The sequence below is a fragment of the Hemiscyllium ocellatum genome, unplaced genomic scaffold (genome assembly GCF_020745735.1).
Source record: "Hemiscyllium ocellatum isolate sHemOce1 unplaced genomic scaffold, sHemOce1.pat.X.cur. scaffold_1360_pat_ctg1, whole genome shotgun sequence".
Lineage (NCBI taxonomy): Eukaryota > Metazoa > Chordata > Chondrichthyes > Orectolobiformes > Hemiscylliidae > Hemiscyllium > Hemiscyllium ocellatum.
In genome coordinates this window covers 78,651-93,579 of record NW_026867753.1, presented here as the reverse complement: position 1 = coordinate 93,579, position 14,929 = coordinate 78,651, and the positions used below count along the sequence as shown (strand labels likewise).

Here is a 14,929-nt window from a genome sequence, read left to right as displayed (position 1 = left end):
GGGGTAACCCCAACGTGCTACAGGGAACATTCTGGAACCAGGGGCCTGCCAGGAAGGTAACTTGCCAATTTGAATGAATGGATTTGCCCTTGTCTGCCGTTTTGGGCTTCTGCGGTCGTTCTTGGAACGTATCCCACCGATGGTACGGCGGTGGCGGGGGGTGGGGTGACTGCTGTAATTTCAAAGAACCCCGTTGGGCTGAACCTGGTGTTGTGGGATTTTTAACACAGTCAAATCAGGTTGTGGGATCCCATGACTCAGCCAATGTCAAATGGCTATCAGATCAGCCCCCACAGCCCCTTCCCAACCCCCCGCCTCCCCCCCCACCCCGAGGCAACAAATTTATCCTAATATTTTCTTGAACAAGAAAGAAATGTCTTTGGTCTGTTTCCTGAATAGAGTGAAACCCCCATCTCTGTTTGTTTCTTCGCAAACTACTGTACGGAAGCGACCTGCTTTAGTAGCTACGTCTGTACGTAAAGATTATTCACGCAGACGATCGCCCAAGGCTGGAACTGGCTTCAGCTCCCTGGTGCCACCAGGCAGCCGTACTAACCACTGATCCACTGTGCCACCCGTACGATTTGGAACGATTTGTCATCATTTGCGGTGCAAGTAGCGAAACAGTTGTCAGTTTGTCAACTGGGTCGGATTATAATGTTGTCAGCGATCTGCAGCAATGTGAACGGAGATGTCGAATCGAGCTGCTGGTGGTGATGAGGCGCGCTTGCAGCGTGACATGTTTACACGGGGAGATCAGCTCCCTCCCCATTCTCCACAGAGAGTCGGATACAAGTAGAGAGGATATTGAAAGTGGACGATAAAGAAAGGGTGCACGGACGTAATTCGCTTTTCGCAACTTTTCGGATTGATGCGGAATGCCGAGGAGCGAATCCTGTACGTGAGGGAAACGATGATTGGCATTTATGGGCAAGCTACACCAACACAAGGGGAGGCAATGAATAGGATCTTTCCGTCAAGGCCAACATTTCTCGCCCATGCCGAGATCAGCCTGGTGGTGAGCTGCTCTCTCGAACCGCTGCAGTCCAAGTGCTGTCGGTAGCCCCGCGATGCTGTTTGGGCGGGGATTCCCGATTTTGACCCGGTAACACCGGAGGAACAAGGACATATTTGCAATTCAGGACAGCGAGTGCCTCGGCGGGGGGAGAACTTGCGAATGGTGGTGTTCCCGTGGATCTGCTGCCGTCATCCTTCGAGGCTGCGTTGGCCATGGGTTTGCAAGGTGCTGCCTGAGGAATTCTGGTGAATCTTGTAGATGCCGGGGGAATGATGACCCTGCCGGGGGAATGAATGACCCTGCCGCCGCCGCTGTCCCCGATCACCGGGAGAAACCTCTCTGCAGTCGACCTGACGTGCGGTGGCTCCGGCCCGTGCCATCTGATTGGTCGTCAGCGCGACCTACGCGGCTACGTAACAGAAAAGCACGGGGAAAGCACAGCGACTGCTGCAGAGTGATCTTCCGGTCTGGTTGGATATCTTGGAAGGAAGGTAGACGGTAAGGGAATAAAGGAACTTTGAATATCATCAAACTGATGGAAAGGATAGTCGGCAAATATGACCTCCACCGTTGGAGTATTAATGTGCTATCGCTTCTCGGCCTTTTGGCTTGGAATATGTGTAGTTTCTGTTCTTATCAGTTTAATCGCTGATATCTCCCGAAGGTGGGAGTGTTTGTATTAAATGGATTTTTGGAGCAGGGAGATGGCTTAAGGGCTTGCTCTGTCCTCTCCATGTATCAGCCTGGTATTGCAGTGTTTCCAGGAATGGTGCACCCAACGCTTACCCAAGTTCAAAAGCAGGTGAATGCAATGTGAATCTCTTGCCTTTGCTAGTTTGCCGTGTTGATGGCAGTCAGTGATTGTTGCATCTATTGTCTTTTCAGTTGCAGGAAACTATCGTCTTTTGTTACGGGTTTTCTGTCTTATGAACCTGCTCTGCAGTTACCTGATGAAGGTGCAGCACGCTGAAAGCCAGGACAGGGGTAACCCCAACGTGCTACAGGGAACATTCTGGAACCAGGGGCCTGCCAGGAAGGTAACTTGCCAATTTGAATGAATGGATTTGCCCTTGTCTGCCGTTTTGGGCTTCTGCGGTCGTTCTTGGAACGTATCCCACCGATGGTACGGCGGTGGCGGGGGGTGGGGTGACTGCTGTAATTTCAAAGAACCCCGTTGGGCTGAAACCTGGTGTTGTGGGATTTTTAACACAGTCAAATCAGGTTGTGGGATCCCATGACTCAGCCAATGTCAAATGGCTATCAGATCAGCCCCCACAGCCCCTTCCCACCCCCCCGCCTCCCCCCCCACCCCCAACCCCGAGGCAACAAATTTATCCTAATATTTTCTTGAACAAGGAAAGAAATGTCTTTGGTCTGTTTCCTGAATAGAGTGAAACCCCCATCTCTGTTTGTTTCTTCGCAAACTACTGTACGGAAGCGACCTGCTTTAGTAGCTACGTCTGTACGTAAAGATTATTCACGCAGACGATCGCCCAAGGCTGGAACTGGCTTCAGCTCCCTGGTGCCACCAGGCAGCCGTACTAACCACTGATCCACTGTGCCACCCGTACGATTTGGAACGATTTGTCATCATTTGCGGTGCAAGTAGCGAAACAGTTGTCAGTTTGTCAACTGGGTCGGATTATAATGTTGTCAGCGATCTGCAGCAATGTGAACGGAGATGTCGAATCGAGCTGCTGGTGGTGATGAGGCGCGCTTGCAGCGTGACATGTTTACACGGGGAGATCAGCTCCCTCCCCATTCTCCACAGAGAGTCGGATACAAGTAGAGAGGATATTGAAAGTGGACGATAAAGAAAGGGTGCACGGACGTAATTCGCTTTTCGCAACTTTTCGGATTGATGCGGAATGCCGAGGAGCGAATCCTGTACGTGAGGGAAACGATGATTGGCATTTATGGGCAAGCTACCAACACAAGGGGAGGCAATGAATAGGATCTTTCCGTCAAGGCCAACATTTCTCGCCCATGCCGAGATCAGCCTGGTGGTGAGCTGCTCTCTCGAACCGCTGCAGTCCAAGTGCTGTCGGTAGCCCCGCGATGCTGTTTGGGCGGGGATTCCCGATTTTGACCCGGTAACACCGGAGGAACAAGGACATATTTGCAATTCAGGACAGCGAGTGCCTCGGGGGGGGGAGAACTTGCGAATGGTGGTGTTCCCGTGGATCTGCTGCCGTCATCCTTCGAGGCTGCGTTGGCCATGGGTTTGCAAGGTGCTGCCTGAGGAATTCTGGTGAATCTTGTAGATGCCGGGGGAATGAATGACCCAATGAATGACCTGCCGCCGCCGCTGTCCCCGATCACCGGGAGAAACCTCTCTGCAGTCGACCTGACGTGCGGTGGCTCCGGCCCGTGCCATCTGATTGGTCGTCAGCGCGACCTACGCGGCTACGTAACAGAAAACCACGGGGAAAGCACAGCGACTGCTGCAGAGTGATCTTCCGGTCTGGTTGGATATCTTGGAAGGAAGGTAGACGGTAAGGGAATAAAGGAACTTTGAATATCATCAAACTGATGGAAAGGATAGTCGGCAAATATGACCTCCACCGTTGGAGTATTAATGTGCTATCGCTTCTCGGCCTTTTGGCTTGGAATATGTGTAGTTTCTGTTCTTATCAGTTTAATCGCTGATATCTCCCGAAGGTGGGAGTGTTTGTATTAAATGGATTTTTGGAGCAGGGAGATGGCTTAAGGGCTTGCTCTGTCCTCTCCATGTATCAGCCTGGTATTGCAGTGTTTCCAGGAATGGTGCACCCAACGCTTACCCAAGTTCAAAAGCAGGTGAATGCAATGTGAATCTCTTGCCTTTGCTAGTTTGCCGTGTTGATGGCAGTCAGTGATTGTTGCATCTATTGTCTTTTCAGTTGCAGGAAACTATCGTCTTTTGTTACGGGTTTTCTGTCTTATGAACCTGCTCTGCAGTTACCTGATGAAGGTGCAGCACGCTGAAAGCCAGGACAGGGGTAACCCCAACGTGCTACAGGGAACATTCTGGAACCAGGGGCCTGCCAGGAAGGTAACTTGCCAATTTGAATGAATGGATTTGCCCTTGTCTGCCGTTTTGGGCTTCTGCGGTCGTTCTTGGAACGTATCCCACCGATGGTACGGCGGTGGCGGGGGGTGGGGTGACTGCTGTAATTTCAAAGAACCCCGTTGGGCTGAAACCTGGTGTTGTGGGATTTTTAACACAGTCAAATCAGGTTGTGGGATCCCATGACTCAGCCAATGTCAAATGGCTATCAGATCAGCCCCCACAGCCCCTTCCCAACCCCCCGCCTCCCCCCCACCCCGAGGCAACAAATTTATCCTAATATTTTCTTGAACAAGAAAGAAATGTCTTTAGTCTGTTTCCTGAATAGAGTGAAACCCCCATCTCTGTTTGTTTCTTCGCAAACTACTGTACGGAAGCGACCTGCTTTAGTAGCTACGTCTGTACGTAAAGATTATTCACGCAGACGATCGCCCAAGGCTGGAACTGGCTTCAGCTCCCTGGTGCCACCAGGCAGCCGTACTAACCACTGATCCACTGTGCCACCCGTACGATTTGGAACGATTTGTCATCATTTGCGGTGCAAGTAGCGAAACAGTTGTCAGTTTGTCAACTGGGTCGGATTATAATGTTGTCAGCGATCTGCAGCAATGTGAACGGAGATGTCGAATCGAGCTGCTGGTGGTGATGAGGCGCGCTTGCAGCGTGACATGTTTACACGGGGAGATCAGCTCCCTCCCCATTCTCCACAGAGAGTCGGATACAAGTAGAGAGGATATTGAAAGTGGACGATAAAGAAAGGGTGCACGGACGTAATTCGCTTTTCGCAACTTTTCGGATTGATGCGGAATGCCGAGGAGCGAATCCTGTACGTGAGGGAAACGATGATTGGCATTTATGGGCAAGCTACACCAACACAAGGGGAGGCAATGAATAGGATCTTTCCGTCAAGGCCAACATTTCTCGCCCATGCCGAGATCAGCCTGGTGGTGAGCTGCTCTCTCGAACCGCTGCAGTCCAAGTGCTGTCGGTAGCCCCGCGATGCTGTTTGGGCGGGGATTCCCGATTTTGACCCGGTAACACCGGAGGAACAAGGACATATTTGCAATTCAGGACAGCGAGTGCCTCGGCGGGGGGGAGAACTTGCGAATGGTGGTGTTCCCGTGGATCTGCTGCCGTCATCCTTCGAGGCTGCGTTGGCCATGGGTTTGCAAGGTGCTGCCTGAGGAATTCTGGTGAATCTTGTAGATGCCGGGGGAATGAATGACCCTGCGGGGGAATGAATGACCCTGCCGCCGCCGCTGTCCCCGATCACGGGAAGAAACCTCTCTGCAGTCGACCTGACGTGCGGTGGCTCCGGCCCGTGCCATCTGATTGGTCGTCAGCGCGACCTACGCGGCTACGTAACAGAAAAGCACGGGGAAAGCACAGCGACTGCTGCAGAGTGATCTTCCGGTCTGGTTGGATATCTTGGAAGGAAGGTAGACGGTAAGGGAATAAAGGAACTTTGAATATCATCAAACTGATGGAAAGGATAGTCGGCAAATATGACCTCCACCGTTGGAGTATTAATGTGCTATCGCTTCTCGGCCTTTTGGCTTGGAATATGTGTAGTTTCTGTTCTTATCAGTTTAATCGCTGATATCTCCCGAAGGTGGGAGTGTTTGTATTAAATGGATTTTTGGAGCAGGGAGATGGCTTAAGGGCTTGCTCTGTCCTCTCCATGTATCAGCCTGGTATTGCAGTGTTTCCAGGAATGGTGCACCCAACGCTTACCCAAGTTCAAAAGCAGGTGAATGCAATGTGAATCTCTTGCCTTTGCTAGTTTGCCGTGTTGATGGCAGTCAGTGATTGTTGCATCTATTGTCTTTTCAGTTGCAGGAAACTATCGTCTTTTGTTACGGGTTTTCTGTCTTATGAACCTGCTCTGCAGTTACCTGATGAAGGTGCAGCACGCTGAAAGCCAGGACAGGGGTAACCCCAACGTGCTACAGGGAACATTCTGGAACCAGGGGCCTGCCAGGAAGGTAACTTGCCAATTTGAATGAATGGATTTGCCCTTGTCTGCCGTTTTGGGCTTCTGCGGTCGTTCTTGGAACGTATCCCACCGATGGTACGGCGGTGGCGGGGGGTGGGGTGACTGCTGTAATTTCAAAGAACCCCGTTGGGCTGAACCTGGTGTTGTGGGATTTTTAACACAGTCAAATCAGGTTGTGGGATCCCATGACTCAGCCAATGTCAAATGGCTATCAGATCAGCCCCCACAGCCCCTTCCCAACCCCCCCGCCTCCCCCCCACCCCGAGGCAACAAATTTATCCTAATATTTTCTTGAACAAGAAAGAAATGTCTTTGGTCTGTTTCCTGAATAGAGTGAAACCCCCATCTCTGTTTGTTTCTTCGCAAACTACTGTACGGAAGCGACCTGCTTTAGTAGCTACGTCTGTACGTAAAGATTATTCACGCAGACGATCGCCCAAGGCTGGAACTGGCTTCAGCTCCCTGGTGCCACCAGGCAGCCGTACTAACCACTGATCCACTGTGCCACCCGTACGATTTGGAACGATTTGTCATCATTTGCGGTGTGCAAGTAGCGAAACAGTTGTCAGTTTGTCAACTGGGTCGGATTATAATGTTGTCAGCGATCTGCAGCAATGTGAACTGAGATGTCGAATCGAGCTGCTGGTGGTGATGAGGCGCGCTTGCAGCGTGACATGTTTACACGGGGAGATCAGCTCCCTCCCCATTCTCCACAGAGAGTCGGATACAAGTAGAGAGGATATTGAAAGTGGACGATAAAGAAAGGGTGCACGGACGTAATTCGCTTTTCGCAACTTTTCGGATTGATGCGGAATGCCGAGGAGCGAATCCTGTACGTGAGGGAAACGATGATTGGCATTTATGGGCAAGCTACACCAACACAAGGGGAGGCAATGAATAGGATCTTTCCGTCAAGGCCAACATTTCTCGCCCATGCCGAGATCAGCCTGGTGGTGAGCTGCTCTCTCGAACCGCTGCAGTCCAAGTGCTGTCGGTAGCCCCGCGATGCTGTTTGGGCGGGGATTCCCGATTTTGACCCGGTAACACCGGAGGAACAAGGACATATTTGCAATTCAGGACAGCGAGTGCCTCGGCGGGGGGGGAGAACTTGCGAATGGTGGTGTTCCCGTGGATCTGCTGCCGTCATCCTTCGAGGCTGCGTTGGCCATGGGTTTGCAAGGTGCTGCCTGAGGAATTCTGGTGAATCTTGTAGATGCGGGGAATGAATGACCCTGCCGGGGGAATGAATGACCCTGCCGCCGCCGCTGTCCCCGATCACCGGGAGAAACCTCTCTGCAGTCGACCTGACGTGCGGTGGCTCCGGCCCGTGCCATCTGATTGGTCGTCAGCGCGACCTACGCGGCTACGTAACAGAAAAGCACGGGGAAAGCACAGCGACTGCTGCAGAGTGATCTTCCGGTCTGGTTGGATATCTTGGAAGGAAGGTAGACGGTAAGGGAATAAAGGAACTTTGAATATCATCAAACTGATGGAAAGGATAGTCGGCAAATATGACCTCCACCGTTGGAGTATTAATGTGCTATCGCTTCTCGGCCTTTTGGCTTGGAATATGTGTAGTTTCTGTTCTTATCAGTTTAATCGCTGATATCTCCCGAAGGTGGGAGTGTTTGTATTAAATGGATTTTTGGAGCAGGGAGATGGCTTAAGGGCTTGCTCTGTCCTCTCCATGTATCAGCCTGGTATTGCAGTGTTTCCAGGAATGGTGCACCCAACGCTTACCCAAGTTCAAAAGCAGGTGAATGCAATGTGAATCTCTTGCCTTTGCTAGTTTGCCGTGTTGATGGCAGTCAGTGATTGTTGCATCTATTGTCTTTTCAGTTGCAGGAAACTATCGTCTTTTGTTACGGGTTTTCTGTCTTATGAACCTGCTCTGCAGTTACCTGATGAAGGTGCAGCACGCTGAAAGCCAGGACAGGGGTAACCCCAACGTGCTACAGGGAACATTCTGGAACCAGGGGCCTGCCAGGAAGGTAACTTGCCAATTTGAATGAATGGATTTGCCCTTGTCTGCCGTTTTGGGCTTCTGCGGTCGTTCTTGGAACGTATCCCACCGATGGTACGGCGGTGGCGGGGGGTGGGGTGACTGCTGTAATTTCAAAGAACCCCGTTGGGCTGAAACCTGGTGTTGTGGGATTTTTAACACAGTCAAATCAGGTTGTGGGATCCCATGACTCAGCCAATGTCAAATGGCTATCAGATCAGCCCCCACAGCCCCTTCCCAACCCCCCGCCTCCCCCCCACCCCGAGGCAACAAATTTATCCTAATATTTTCTTGAACAAGAAAGAAATGTCTTTGGTCTGTTTCCTGAATAGAGTGAAACCCCCATCTCTGTTTGTTTCTTCGCAAACTACTGTACGGAAGCGACCTGCTTTAGTAGCTACGTCTGTACGTAAAGATTATTCACGCAGACGATCGCCCAAGGCTGGAACTGGCTTCAGCTCCCTGGTGCCACCAGGCAGCCGTACTAACCACTGATCCACTGTGCCACCCGTACGATTTGGAACGATTTGTCATCATTTGCGGTGCAAGTAGCGAAACAGTTGTCAGTTTGTCAACTGGGTCGGATTATAATGTTGTCAGCGATCTGCAGCAATGTGAACGGAGATGTCGAATCGAGCTGCTGGTGGTGATGAGGCGCGCTTGCAGCGTGACATGTTTACACGGGGAGATCAGCTCCCTCCCCATTCTCCACAGAGAGTCGGATACAAGTAGAGAGGATATTGAAAGTGGACGATAAAGAAAGGGTGCACGGACGTAATTCGCTTTTCGCAACTTTTCGGATTGATGCGGAATGCCGAGGAGCGAATCCTGTACGTGAGGGAAACGATGATTGGCATTTATGGGCAAGCTACACCAACACAAGGGGAGGCAATGAATAGGATCTTTCCGTCAAGGCCAACATTTCTCGCCCATGCCGAGATCAGCCTGGTGGTGAGCTGCTCTCTCGAACCGCTGCAGTCCAAGTGCTGTCGGTAGCCCCGCGATGCTGTTTGGGCGGGGATTCCCGATTTTGACCCGGTAACACCGGAGGAACAAGGACATATTTGCAATTCAGGACAGCGAGTGCCTCGGCGGGGGGGAGAACTTGCGAATGGTGGTGTTCCCGTGGATCTGCTGCCGTCATCCTTCGAGGCTGCGTTGGCCATGGGTTTGCAAGGTGCTGCCTGAGGAATTCTGGTGAATCTTGTAGATGCCGGGGGAATGAATGACTGCCGGGGGAATGAATGACCCTGCCGCCGCCGCTGTCCCCGATCACCGGGAGAAACCTCTCTGCAGTCGACCTGACGTGCGGTGGCTCCGGCCCGTGCCATCTGATTGGTCGTCAGCGCGACCTACGCGGCTACAGTAACAGAAAAGCACGGGGAAAGCACAGCGACTGCTGCAGAGTGATCTTCCGGTCTGGTTGGATATCTTGGAAGGAAGGTAGACGGTAAGGGAATAAAGGAACTTTGAATATCATCAAACTGATGGAAAGGATAGTCGGCAAATATGACCTCCACCGTTGGAGTATTAATGTGCTATCGCTTCTCGGCCTTTTGGCTTGGAATATGTGTAGTTTCTGTTCTTATCAGTTTAATCGCTGATATCTCCCGAAGGTGGGAGTGTTTGTATTAAATGGATTTTTGGAGCAGGGAGATGGCTTAAGGGCTTGCTCTGTCCTCTCCATGTATCAGCCTGGTATTGCAGTGTTTCCAGGAATGGTGCACCCAACGCTTACCCAAGTTCAAAAGCAGGTGAATGCAATGTGAATCTCTTGCCTTTGCTAGTTTGCCGTGTTGATGGCAGTCAGTGATTGTTGCATCTATTGTCTTTTCAGTTGCAGGAAACTATCGTCTTTTGTTACGGGTTTTCTGTCTTATGAACCTGCTCTGCAGTTACCTGATGAAGGTGCAGCACGCTGAAAGCCAGGACAGGGGTAACCCCAACGTGCTACAGGGAACATTCTGGAACCAGGGGCCTGCCAGGAAGGTAACTTGCCAATTTGAATGAATGGATTTGCCCTTGTCTGCCGTTTTGGGCTTCTGCGGTCGTTCTTGGAACGTATCCCACCGATGGTACGGCGGTGGCGGGGGGTGGGTGACTGCTGTAATTTCAAAGAACCCCGTTGGGCTGAAACCTGGTGTTGTGGGATTTTTAACACAGTCAAATCAGGTTGTGGGATCCCATGACTCAGCCAATGTCAAATGGCTATCAGATCAGCCCCCACAGCCCCTTCCCACCCCCCCGCCTCCCCCCCACCCCGAGGCAACAAATTTATCCTAATATTTTCTTGAACAAGAAAGAAATGTCTTTGGTCTGTTTCCTGAATAGAGTGAAACCCCCATCTCTGTTTGTTTCTTCGCAAACTACTGTACGGAAGCGACCTGCTTTAGTAGCTACGTCTGTACGTAAAGATTATTCACGCAGACGATCGCCCAAGGCTGGAACTGGCTTCAGCTCCCTGGTGCCACCAGGCAGCCGTACTAACCACTGATCCACTGTGCCACCCGTACGATTTGGAACGATTTGTCATCATTTGCGGTGCAAGTAGCGAAACAGTTGTCAGTTTGTCAACTGGGTCGGATTATAATGTTGTCAGCGATCTGCAGCAATGTGAACGGAGATGTCGAATCGAGCTGCTGGTGGTGATGAGGCGCGCTTGCAGCGTGACATGTTTACACGGGGAGATCAGCTCCCTCCCCATTCTCCACAGAGAGTCGGATACAAGTAGAGAGGATATTGAAAGTGGACGATAAAGAAAGGGTGCACGGACGTAATTCGCTTTTCGCAACTTTTCGGATTGATGCGGAATGCCGAGGAGCGAATCCTGTACGTGAGGGAAACGATGATTGGCATTTATGGGCAAGCTACACCAACACAAGGGGAGGCAATGAATAGGATCTTTCCGTCAAGGCCAACATTTCTCGCCCATGCCGAGATCAGCCTGGTGGTGAGCTGCTCTCTCGAACCGCTGCAGTCCAAGTGCTGTCGGTAGCCCCGCGATGCTGTTTGGGCGGGGATTCCCGATTTTGACCCGGTAACACCGGAGGAACAAGGACATATTTGCAATTCAGGACAGCGAGTGCCTCGGCGGGGGGGAGAACTTGCGAATGGTGGTGTTCCCGTGGATCTGCTGCCGTCATCCTTCGAGGCTGCGTTGGCCATGGGTTTGCAAGGTGCTGCCTGAGGAATTCTGGTGAATCTTGTAGATGCCGGGGAATGAATGACCCTGCCGGGGGAATGAATGACCCTGCCGCCGCCGCTGTCCCCGATCACCGGGAGAAACCTCTCTGCAGTCGACCTGACGTGCGGTGGCTCCGGCCCGTGCCATCTGATTGGTCGTCAGCGCGACCTACGCGGCTACGTAACAGAAAAGCACGGGGAAAGCACAGCGACTGCTGCAGAGTGATCTTCCGGTCTGGTTGGATATCTTGGAAGGAAGGTAGACGGTAAGGGAATAAAGGAACTTTGAATATCATCAAACTGATGGAAAGGATAGTCGGCAAATATGACCTCCACCGTTGGAGTATTAATGTGCTATCGCTTCTCGGCCTTTTGGCTTGGAATATGTGTAGTTTCTGTTCTTATCAGTTTAATCGCTGATATCTCCCGAAGGTGGGAGTGTTTGTATTAAATGGATTTTTGGAGCAGGGAGATGGCTTAAGGGCTTGCTCTGTCCTCTCCATGTATCAGCCTGGTATTGCAGTGTTTCCAGGAATGGTGCACCCAACGCTTACCCAAGTTCAAAAGCAGGTGAATGCAATGTGAATCTCTTGCCTTTGCTAGTTTGCCGTGTTGATGGCAGTCAGTGATTGTTGCATCTATTGTCTTTTCAGTTGCAGGAAACTATCGTCTTTTGTTACGGGTTTTCTGTCTTATGAACCTGCTCTGCAGTTACCTGATGAAGGTGCAGCACGCTGAAAGCCAGGACAGGGGTAACCCCAACGTGCTACAGGGAACATTCTGGAACCAGGGGCCTGCCAGGAAGGTAACTTGCCAATTTGAATGAATGGATTTGCCCTTGTCTGCCGTTTTGGGCTTCTGCGGTCGTTCTTGGAACGTATCCCACCGATGGTACGGCGGTGGCGGGGGGTGGGGTGACTGCTGTAATTTCAAAGAACCCCGTTGGGCTGAAACCTGGTGTTGTGGGATTTTTAACACAGTCAAATCAGGTTGTGGGATCCCATGACTCAGCCAATGTCAAATGGCTATCAGATCAGCCCCCACAGCCCCTTCCCAACCCCCCCGCCTCCCCCCCCAACCCCGAGGCAACAAATTTATCCTAATATTTTCTTGAACAAGAAAGAAATGTCTTTGGTCTGTTTCCTGAATAGAGTGAAACCCCCATCTCTGTTTGTTTCTTCGCAAACTACTGTACGGAAGCGACCTGCTTTAGTAGCTACGTCTGTACGTAAAGATTATTCACGCAGACGATCGCCCAAGGCTGGAACTGGCTTCAGCTCCCTGGTGCCACCAGGCAGCCGTACTAACCACTGATCCACTGTGCCACCCGTACGATTTGGAACGATTTGTCATCATTTGCGGTGCAAGTAGCGAAACAGTTGTCAGTTTGTCAACTGGGTCGGATTATAATGTTGTCAGCGATCTGCAGCAATGTGAACGGAGATGTCGAATCGAGCTGCTGGTGGTGATGAGGCGCGCTTGCAGCGTGACATGTTTACACGGGGAGATCAGCTCCCTCCCCATTCTCCACAGAGAGTCGGATACAAGTAGAGAGGATATTGAAAGTGGACGATAAAGAAAGGGTGCACGGACGTAATTCGCTTTTCGCAACTTTTCGGATTGATGCGGAATGCCGAGGAGCGAATCCTGTACGTGAGGGAAACGATGATTGGCATTTATGGGCAAGCTACACCAACACAAGGGGAGGCAATGAATAGGATCTTTCCGTCAAGGCCAACATTTCTCGCCCATGCCGAGATCAGCCTGGTGGTGAGCTGCTCTCTCGAACCGCTGCAGTCCAAGTGCTGTCGGTAGCCCCGCGATGCTGTTTGGGCGGGGATTCCCGATTTTGACCCGGTAACACCGGAGGAACAAGGACATATTTGCAATTCAGGACAGCGAGTGCCTCGGGGGGGGGGAGAACTTGCGAATGGTGGTGTTCCCGTGGATCTGCTGCCGTCATCCTTCGAGGCTGCGTTGGCCATGGGTTTGCAAGGTGCTGCCTGAGGAATTCTGGTGAATCTTGTAGATGCCGGGGGAATGAATGACCCTGCCGGGGGAATGAATGACCCTGCCGCCGCCGCTGTCCCCGATCACCGGGAGAAACCTCTCTGCAGTCGACCTGACGTGCGGTGGCTCCGGCCCGTGCCATCTGATTGGTCGTCAGCGCGACCTACGCGGCTACGTAACAGAAAAGCACGGGGAAAGCACAGCGACTGCTGCAGAGTGATCTTCCGGTCTGGTTGGATATCTTGGAAGGAAGGTAGACGGTAAGGGAATAAAGGAACTTTGAATATCATCAAACTGATGGAAAGGATAGTCGGCAAATATGACCTCCACCGTTGGAGTATTAATGTGCTATCGCTTCTCGGCCTTTTGGCTTGGAATATGTGTAGTTTCTGTTCTTATCAGTTTAATCGCTGATATCTCCCGAAGGTGGGAGTGTTTGTATTAAATGGATTTTTGGAGCAGGGAGATGGCTTAAGGGCTTGCTCTGTCCTCTCCATGTATCAGCCTGGTATTGCAGTGTTTCCAGGAATGGTGCACCCAACGCTTACCCAAGTTCAAAAGCAGGTGAATGCAATGTGAATCTCTTGCCTTTGCTAGTTTGCCGTGTTGATGGCAGTCAGTGATTGTTGCATCTATTGTCTTTTCAGTTGCAGGAAACTATCGTCTTTTGTTACGGGTTTTCTGTCTTATGAACCTGCTCTGCAGTTACCTGATGAAGGTGCAGCACGCTGAAAGCCAGGACAGGGGTAACCCCAACGTGCTACAGGGAACATTCTGGAACCAGGGGCCTGCCAGGAAGGTAACTTGCCAATTTGAATGAATGGATTTGCCCTTGTCTGCCGTTTTGGGCTTCTGCGGTCGTTCTTGGAACGTATCCCACCGATGGTACGGCGGTGGCGGGGGGTGGGGTGACTGCTGTAATTTCAAAGAACCCCGTTGGGCTGAAACCTGGTGTTGTGGGATTTTTAACACAGTCAAATCAGGTTGTGGGATCCCATGACTCAGCCAATGTCAAATGGCTATCAGATCAGCCCCCACAGCCCCTTCCCAACCCCCCCGCCTCCCCCCCCACCCCGAGGCAACAAATTTATCCTAATATTTTCTTGAACAAGAAAGAAATGTCTTTGGTCTGTTTCCTGAATAGAGTGAAACCCCCATCTCTGTTTGTTTCTTCGCAAACTACTGTACGGAAGCGACCTGCTTTAGTAGCTACGTCTGTACGTAAAGATTATTCACGCAGACGATCGCCCAAGGCTGGAACTGGCTTCAGCTCCCTGGTGCCACCAGGCAGCCGTACTAACCACTGATCCACTGTGCCACCCGTACGATTTGGAACGATTTGTCATCATTTGCGGTGCAAGTAGCGAAACAGTTGTCAGTTTGTCAACTGGGTCGGATTATAATGTTGTCAGCGATCTGCAGCAATGTGAACGGAGATGTCGAATCGAGCTGCTGGTGGTGATGAGGCGCGCTTGCAGCGTGACATGTTTACACGGGGAGATCAGCTCCCTCCCCATTCTCCACAGAGAGTCGGATACAAGTAGAGAGGATATTGAAAGTGGACGATAAAGAAAGGGTGCACGGACGTAATTCGCTTTTCGCAACTTTTCGGATTGATGCGGAATGCCGAGGAGCGAATCCTGTACGTGAGGGAAACGATGATTGGCATTT

At 51.4% G+C, this 14,929-nt stretch overlaps 7 non-coding genes across 7 annotated transcripts; all 7 read left to right on the top strand.

Annotated features, from left to right (window-relative positions):
• Positions 1-1,606: 1,606 nt before the first annotated feature.
• Positions 1,607-1,798, top strand: LOC132809897 (U2 spliceosomal RNA). The gene has a single exon (XR_009642617.1). It is a non-coding gene; the product is annotated as a U2 spliceosomal RNA (small nuclear RNA).
• A 1,805-nt stretch (positions 1,799-3,603) lies between these two features.
• Positions 3,604-3,795, top strand: LOC132809896 (U2 spliceosomal RNA). Its single transcript, XR_009642616.1, has one exon. It is a non-coding gene; the product is annotated as a U2 spliceosomal RNA (small nuclear RNA).
• A 1,808-nt stretch (positions 3,796-5,603) lies between these two features.
• On the top strand, positions 5,604-5,795 carry LOC132809895 (U2 spliceosomal RNA). Its single transcript, XR_009642615.1, has one exon. It is a non-coding gene; the product is annotated as a U2 spliceosomal RNA (small nuclear RNA).
• Positions 5,796-7,605: 1,810 nt separating this feature from the next.
• Positions 7,606-7,797, top strand: LOC132809893 (U2 spliceosomal RNA). Its single transcript, XR_009642614.1, has one exon. It is a non-coding gene; the product is annotated as a U2 spliceosomal RNA (small nuclear RNA).
• A 1,808-nt stretch (positions 7,798-9,605) lies between these two features.
• On the top strand, positions 9,606-9,797 carry LOC132809892 (U2 spliceosomal RNA). The gene has a single exon (XR_009642613.1). It is a non-coding gene; the product is annotated as a U2 spliceosomal RNA (small nuclear RNA).
• Positions 9,798-11,604: 1,807 nt separating this feature from the next.
• On the top strand, positions 11,605-11,796 carry LOC132809891 (U2 spliceosomal RNA). The gene has a single exon (XR_009642612.1). It is a non-coding gene; the product is annotated as a U2 spliceosomal RNA (small nuclear RNA).
• A 1,812-nt stretch (positions 11,797-13,608) lies between these two features.
• On the top strand, positions 13,609-13,800 carry LOC132809890 (U2 spliceosomal RNA). The gene has a single exon (XR_009642611.1). It is a non-coding gene; the product is annotated as a U2 spliceosomal RNA (small nuclear RNA).
• The last annotated feature ends 1,129 nt before the right edge of the window (positions 13,801-14,929 follow it).